Source organism: Lontra canadensis, unplaced genomic scaffold (assembly GCF_010015895.1).
Source record: "Lontra canadensis isolate GAN:19392208 unplaced genomic scaffold, GSC_riverotter_1.0 scaffold26, whole genome shotgun sequence".
Lineage (NCBI taxonomy): Eukaryota > Metazoa > Chordata > Mammalia > Carnivora > Mustelidae > Lontra > Lontra canadensis.
In genome coordinates, this window is record NW_022631020.1 from 20,560,541 (window position 1) to 20,569,080 (window position 8,540).

The following is an 8,540-nucleotide window of genomic DNA, read 5'->3' on the forward strand; positions in this document are numbered from 1 at the left end:
GCCCACAGCTTATCAGCGGATATTCATGCATGCTGGTGTATGGAAGAAGAGTGATTTTCAGAGTACCCATGCAGTTCTCCATTTCAGAGATGATTCTGTGATGGTGCCTCTGAAGGTTGATGCAGCATTTTTGCCTTTCAAACAATATTTATCATCACTGCTTTTTGCAGTACTTATCACAGATGGATTACCTTGGATAATTTTCTTCAGAGGTAGTTTTTTATACACTAGCTACAGTGTATTGTAGGATAGAAGGGCGAAGCTCTTAAGGTTTGGGAAAATCTTGAGGGGCAGATGATAAGCATCTGAACCCCTGCCTTTACCCTATTACTCAGCATAAATGGTATAAATGTAATGATCCTTGTTACAAATCAGCATGCCCTCTAACCCAGGCAATTTTTTAAAAAAGAAAATAAAATCATATTAGTAAAGTTAATGTAATTTCTAGTTTTAGGAAATGCAGATTCTAGGTCCCTATTAAGTTGGGGTCACCACCTGATTTGCTGCTTGGGTTCCCTCAAATTTCTCTACTTGTGGGAGAGGTTTTTTCCTATGAGGAATATGACAGATATCATCTGGTTATTGTCTGGTATGAAGATTACCTTATGCGTGTGCTATACAGGTGGTAGCCAAAGAATCTTTAAGTTGGGAAAAGATACTTTACCTTTCAGTTTGGTTTCAAGTAAGTTTGATTCTGGATATTCAAAGTCAGCATTATGAGTTAGGTCATGGTGTTCAGAGATTAAAGTGTCTCGGATACAGTATTTCTTCTGAAAATGAATTTTCTTTTTCTTTTGTGATTTTTTAAATGTTGCACCAGTTATGCTTACACATTGTTACATCTTCATCCAATTAATGTAATGTCTAGTTCATTTCAAATAAATATACTGCTACGGTTTCCTTGGCATTTTGGTTTTTGTTCGTAATAGGAAAGAAGATGCTCTTGGGTAGGGTTCTTTACAAAATCTGCATGGACTGGATTACTGCTATTTAAAATTGCTTCAGTGATAATTCTTTTTAAAGAATCAGAGAACAAAGATAGTTTATAGAAATATTTATGAAAGTCCATTGTTAGTTACCAATTTTTAACTTCTTTCCCAGTGGAGCCTTTTGCTGCTGAATATAAAAAGGAAAAGACCAACCACACTGACAGATTTGCGTTCTATTCCTCTTGTTTTCTATACCCTCTCATAGATAGCAAGGAAGAGAAAGAGGATAAAAAAATGGAATTTTTAAAAAATTGGGTTAACTTCCAAATAATTAAAAATATTTATTGATGGATATGATGTGAATGTGTTTACATATAATATATATCTTTAGAATATTCTCAAGTTTGTTTATAATCCAATACAATGATACTGGATCTTCTTGCTAACTCTAGGACTAAAGCTTTTATGAGATATTTGCATTACAGGTAGTAAACACTTTGAGTGTCGGTGTAGGCTTACATAGTATGGTCTCTGCATATACATGTTCACTTACCCATTTTATGACCGTCTCACCAGTTTTTCACTGTGTTAGATTAGAATAGGAAATCTGTCAGCTAAAGTATTGGGTCCTCTACCATAATGGGTCATTCTTACTGGCTGTGATATATTGAGAAAAGCACTGGATCTAAGGTGGGAAGTTTTAGATCTGAGTCTTGGTTCTACCATTTTTATTTATTCGTTCAACAAATAGTTTTTGTAAGCCAAGCTAGATGCTGAGTATTGAGAAGTGGAGAAGATACGGTCCTTGTCCTTGATGTGCTTGCAGACTAGTGGCAAGGGGATAATTAGGAAGCAAGGGAATTTATACTGTTACAGGTACGCAAAGTAATCCAGATGAGAATTACTTCACTCAGCCTGGACTGAAGGGACAGCACTAGAAATGGGTGTCAGAAGTGGAGGAAGTGATGCTTGACCTAAGTCTAGAAGAGCCAGTAGAAGGTGAGTAAGTTGTATTAGGAGATGGATGAGAGAGGACGGTGTATTTCTGAAATCACAACTCATTAATCTTCAAGTACAGTTAGTGTTCCCATGGGGGAGAGGAAGGGACGAGTCTCCTGACAAACACGGACTCTATCCTGAAGATCTTAGTAGACCTTATGACAGAGTTTGCCCCCTACCTAGAGAGAAAGGGGAGCTGTTAAAGTCCAGTAAAGTCCAGTAACCTGGAGAGAGACACGATCGGATTTGCTCTAATCTAAACCCGGTTTCTACATAGGACAGAAACTAGGAAATGGGAGACTGCAGTTTGGTGATTTCCATAAAAGTCTAGGCCAAAATGGATGGATGGATGATGGATGGATGGATGGGTGGGTGGATGGATGGGTGGGTAGATGGATGGATGGATGGGTGGGTGGATGGATGGATGGACGGATGGATGCCTAATCCAGAGCAGTGGCCTTTGGGGAAGCAAGTCAGTGCAGACTTCTGTCTCTCTGACAGAGTTAGTCACTGAAACCTGCTAGTTTTATCTGCAAAATATTTGCCCATTTTCCGACTTCTGCCCCTTGCAGCTACTTCCATTCACCTCCTTGCTCTGGTGGGTTAAACTGAGATCATTTCCCATTTCAAGGACAGAGAGTCCTATGTCACAGATATTGAACTACTTGGTTTTTGTTTTGTTTTGTTGACTTAGAAATGGAAGCAGAAAGTGGGGTCAAAGAGGGAAAGGATCTAGGATAGATAAGGAATCAGCTGGGGACATGGGGAAAAAGCAACAGAAGCAATGGTCAGTGGGGCTTTTTGGAGTGACACGCCGTTTGCTCGGCAAGCCTATTCTCCCGTCTACCCAAGTAGTACAGTGTCATTTTCTTGGTGTTCCCCATTATGGGACTAGATTTGTTTTACCTCAAACCCCACTTCAGGGTGAGCAGCACCAAAGGGCATGCCAAAGTGCACCTACTCAAGGTGTGGGTTATCCTCTCCTACCTGGCCTGCCCCCCACCTCAGGCAGAGGGACCATCCAAAAACATAAATTTCACCTGAGTTTATCTTCAGCTTAGAACCGTTCACAGGCTCTTCTTTCTTCCCAGGATTATCCAGTCTTTAAGATGACACATTTGGCCTTCTATGGGCCTGCCCTTGATAACCCATCTAGCTTTGTCTCCTGCCTCTGGCTCCCTCTTGTCTCCTCCTCTAGTCAAATGATTCAAGTCTACTTCATTTTCGCTTTGGACAGGCCGTTCCTTTCCCAGAGAACTCGAGAGCGTTCCTTTCTTCCTGCCTTCCAACGAGCTTACTCCTCCAGAACACCGCTTGGTCTGTGTAATAAGACAAACTGACCACCTTCACTACCGCCCAGGGAGTAGTGTCACAGCATCAGTTACCTCCCTCCCCCACCCAAAAAAAGGATTCTTTAAAGAGTCATGAGATTCTTTAAAATCAACCGTCTTTACTCTCATCTATAAGGTCACTTTAGATAGAATAGCACCAGGATCTGAGAGCTTCAGCTGTGATCTAATTAAATATATTTGCGTCGCTGAAGAACAGCTAGAGTAATCAGAAGAGAATTAATTAGTCTTGGAAAGACAGGAGAAAGAAAACCAGGCAGCTTTGGTAGATCCCGTGGAGGGAACCCTAGCCAAGGTCTGTCCTCATTGTTAAAATCAATGCAGTGAGTTCCTGGCCTCCAGATCCAAGTGCTCTGGTCCCTCTGACAAATCTGTCCTTGCAATACTGTTGTGTCACCTGTGTTGAGCAGACATCTCAAACGTCCAATTCATTATACTACCCTTGTTGTTGTTATTTTTTAATGTATGCCTTCAAAGCAGGCTTCCATTTACGATTTAGTTTTTTTTTTTTTTTTCTCTGTCATAGGGGCTAGGCTAGTTATAAAAGAGCAAATATTTAAGTCCCTGTGACGGTACTGTTGTTCTAGAAATTAGAAACAAAAATTCTGAATTTTCAAAAACTGGTAAAATACCCATAACAAAAAATGTGCTATCTTAGTCATTTTAAGTGTACAGTTCAGTGGCATTAAGTATATTCACCTTGTGTATCCATCCATGAACTCTTTTTATCTTGCAAAACTGAACCTCTGTACCTATTAATAACTTCCCAATCCCCCCTCCTCCCAGCCACTGATAGCTACCATTCTGCTTTTAAAGGGTATTTGGATGAGTTGAATGAATTTGACTACTTTGGTACCTCACATAGGTAGAATCATACGGCTTATTTTGCTCAGCGTAACGTCATTGAGGATCATCCATGTTGTAGCATGTATCAGAATTTGCTTCCTTCTTAAAGCTGAATAATATTGTATTGTATGTGTAAACCAGATTTTGTTTATCCATTCATCTGTCAGTGTCTACTTGGGTTACTTTGACCTTTTGACTTAGACAAATAATGGGATATGTGTACAAATATCTCTTTGGGATTCTGATTTTAAACATCAATCTCAGAGCCTGGTTTTTGTGAGTCCACCCATGAGAAATGAATCTGTGGTTTGTGTACTGAAGAAATCATATCTTGTTTTTGAGGCTCGAGCTAGAGCAAACTCACTGGAGTAAATGATATCTTTTGGGTGATTTTTTTGGATTATATGGAAAAAACCCTAGAATGTACAGATATGATGTTGGGTAAATTGGTTTTCTTAATAGTAATACTGCTTCTGCAAACATAGGAGAATATTTTTTCTTTCTTTTTTTTTTTTTAAATATTTTATTGATTTATTTGACAGACAGAGATCACAAGTAGGCAGAGAAGCAGGCTCCCTGCTGAGCAGAGAGCCCGATGCGGGGCTCGATCCAGGACCCTGGGATCATGACCTGAGCTAAAGGCAGAGGCTTTAACCCACTGAGCCACCCAGGTGCCCCAGGAGAATATTTTTTCTAAGAGATACTAAAATACTGCTAATATTTGAGTTTTCTTTTGTAAAGTAAAGGTCTCATGTGGTCTGATATTGTTTCCCTTCTCAAACTGAGTCAATTTGCAAATTCACCAATGCTATTTTTAATATAATGATATTGTTCAGAAATAATCACTTCAGTTAAATATATAGCTAATGCTCTATGTTCAGGGGTGTCCCATGGGGCTTTACAAAATGAAATGAGAGCATTTCCTTTGTTGACTTTCACTGACTTTGGCATATTCAATTTTCTTTATATATTTATGTCCTATTTTATCTAGTCAATAATTACTCTGAGTTCTCTCTGTTCCTTAATTTAGCCATTCTGGGGTAAATCTGGTACTTATAGTGAGAGATCACCATTGGTTGTTTAATAAGTCTTTAAAGCTTAGGTAATGAGATCATTCATCAGTAAATTAAGTAGTACTTATATTTAAAGTCACAGGGCAAGGCAGGAAGGGATGTACCAGTGACCCAAGTGAATCAATATGCTTGATTTTCTTCCCCATTCTCCTGAAGCTAAGCTTATTATCAATCATGTATGCCCTTGGATATACTGTCTCATATTTGAAGTATCAAAAGAATACATTTTACATGCTGTTTCTAAGACAGGATTGCAAGACATAATTTTAGTGCACACTTGGAAAATATGCTTGCTTGTAACTGTATTTTTCTATTCCTCTGCTCTTCCTGAGCTTGGAGGAAGTAGGCAGAAGTGTTATTAAGAGCACAGTCCCTTGCTTTCAAGATAGACTCCCCATCGCAAACAAAACACCACTTCCTGACAGATTATACCAATCTTCTGTTTGAAGGACTGTTGGAAGGGATGACAGCTGCGCACTTTTTTACCGTGCAGGCTAACTTTTCCTGTGACAGGCACACTCAGCATGAGCAAACTCTCACGCTTTTGTAGGCATTTTATTGAGCTGGGTTGTCATCAGCCCACGCTTATTTGTGTACATGGTAGGTTACATGGAAGAACTGGGTTCACCACTGCATTTTTTTGATTGATAACCATATGAATTGTTGGTAGCATCTGTGAGACCCAGTCGTTAGGGCTCTGTAGCAGGGATACGTAGACTACTTCAGAATTCTCTAAAACTTATTACTGGAGAATGTCAAAGCTTCCAAAAGATTCTATGGGCAAATGAGTTTGAGAGACAATAAATTAAGTAACATTACACATAACATTTAACCTAGCATGGCTTCTCAGGGGGCGCACTGAGTGGGCAAGGAGACGTATTCCCCAGTGTGAGGAGCACAAGTTTGTCAACATGTGGGCCCGCCTAAGTCCTGGCTCCCCTACTTAATTGCTTGTTGACCTGAGGCCAGTGACGAAACTCATTAAAGCTTAATTTTCTTATCTTTCAAATGATGGGCTTACACAAGACCTCTAAGGCTCCGTTTAGCTATAAGATTTCTAGGGTAATTGATTTTCCAAAGCTCCAGATAAATTAAGTAAGGTACATGGAAAGAGAATTCTAGTTCTGTTTTTCAATTTAACTACCATAACTCATCTTCATCTCATAGTTTTTTTTTTTAATATACCACACAACTAATGAACCAAGTAGATATTTTTTACTAGCTTCCCCCCCCCCACTTTTTTCCCCATTTTGCTATGTAGTACAAGTCAAGTTGAAACTGTGTGGTTAGCCTTGTTAAAAAAAAAATAGATGAGTAAGTCCTTTCCACCCTCTTCATTATGGGTGTTGGCTGATTCTGTCTTCTTGTCAGTGGGAAAAAGCATGTTTTTTTTTTTTTAATTTAAAATTTTTAAAAAATTATGTTATATTAGTTCACCATACAGTACATCATTAGTTTTGGTGTAGTGTTCCAAGATTTGTTGTTTGCGTATAACATGTTTTTATTTATACATGTTTTTATTTATACAATCCATGTTTTTATTTTATACAATCATAATAGCATGCACATCTAACTGAGGGGTAAGTTGCAAGATTCCTTTTTTTTTATTCACTCAAAAGACACTTATTTAAAAAACCACTATATTCCAGCCAGCATGCTAAGTGCTGAGAACACAGTCGAATGGAGAATATAGACAAGAAGAACCAGTATAATACAGAGGGATACTTATCATGCTAGATTTAATAAGATAGCATTTTTTAAGCAAACAGGGGGACCATGTAACCCAGCCTTCTGAACCTGTTTTTCTGACTAACAATAAAGGAGGAATTTTGGGGGCACCTGGATGGCTCAGTGGGTTGAGGCCTCTGCCATGGGCTTGGTCATGATCCCAGGGTCCTGGGATCGAGCCCCACATTGGGCTCTCTGCTCAGCGGAGAGCCTGCTTCCACCCCCCCCCCACCCCACCTCTCTGCCTACTTGTGATCTCTGTCTGTCAAATAAATGGATGAAATCATTTAAAAAAGAAAAAATAAATAAAGCAGGAGTTTTGGATCTATGGTAAGGAAGACCACCTAAAACAATGGAATGGCCTTGTTTGAGAGAAATCACCGAGAAGAGACCAATAGGAGGATAGCCACAGGGCCTCTAAGTCATTTTAGCTTTCTGATGATTATGTATCAGTAATACCCTTTATCTCAGAAACAGAAATTTGTACTTCAAATCTGGAAATCCAAGACATGCTTCGGGAGTGTGGCTGTTAAGGATTTAATTAAAGCGTTCCAATTCTGTTGGGTTTAGTCTTTAAACTGTGACTATCCAAGTACTTATAATCTGCCAGTTTCCTCTGGAGGGCTTAGTCATCAGTTGGCCTGATGATTTTAGGCTTGTTTTTCCCTTAAGCGTATGTGGCTAAGGCATGAATGGAAAAATATAATCTTGAAACAGGTTTGCATCTAGGTTTAAAGGAAAATTAATTAGTTTCAATACTTAAAAGTATACAGGGATTTATTCAATCATAGGTAGGTATATTAAATGTAATTACAGAGCTTTCCACTAGATGACACTGTTGTTTCAATTTGTTTGCATTGATCTTTGATTTCTTTGGAAAAGACTTCATAGTATAGCAAGCTACTTGAAGAAATTACATAGTTCACCACTCTGCTTCCAGGTAAAATATTTCCAATATAGGAAAATCTAGCTTATTTAGAAATGCCTTCAGGGACTACTTAAGTCTCCCTTTGTAAGATCCCTAAAACTTAATACTCTTTATTGTCAAGAAATTGTTTTATATCAAACCTATATTTTTAATACTGCTGTTTAAACACATTTCCTCTTCTTCTGTTCTCAATGGAGATGAGGAAAAACAGATCATCTTCTTATATATAAGAGCCTTTCAAATATTGAAGGCCGATATAAAATTGCTTTTCATCTTTTTTCCTTAAGGCAAAAATAATATAATTTCTTTTAAGTTTTCATCACATTTTTTCACCCTTCATTCTGCCTAATTTTTGATGAGATCTGGAATCCAAACTGAATTCAAAATACTCCAAGGGGTTTGGGTTTCTGTTCACAGCTGACTCACTTGTTACTGTCCCAAAGTTTCAGCAATATGACCTAACAATTATTTCCTGGGTTCTCAGACAAACACAGAATAATGATATTGGTTTAAGTCACCACACTTCATTCTAATGTTGGTAACAGATACTAGAGTGGCCACGTGTTCATCAACTCTGACTTGTTCTGACCAAAACATTTTTGAATGTGCCATGCTCTTTTTCACTTCTGGACTCAAATATTCCCCGAGCCTGGGATGACTGCAACATCCCACCCACCCTATGCTCCTT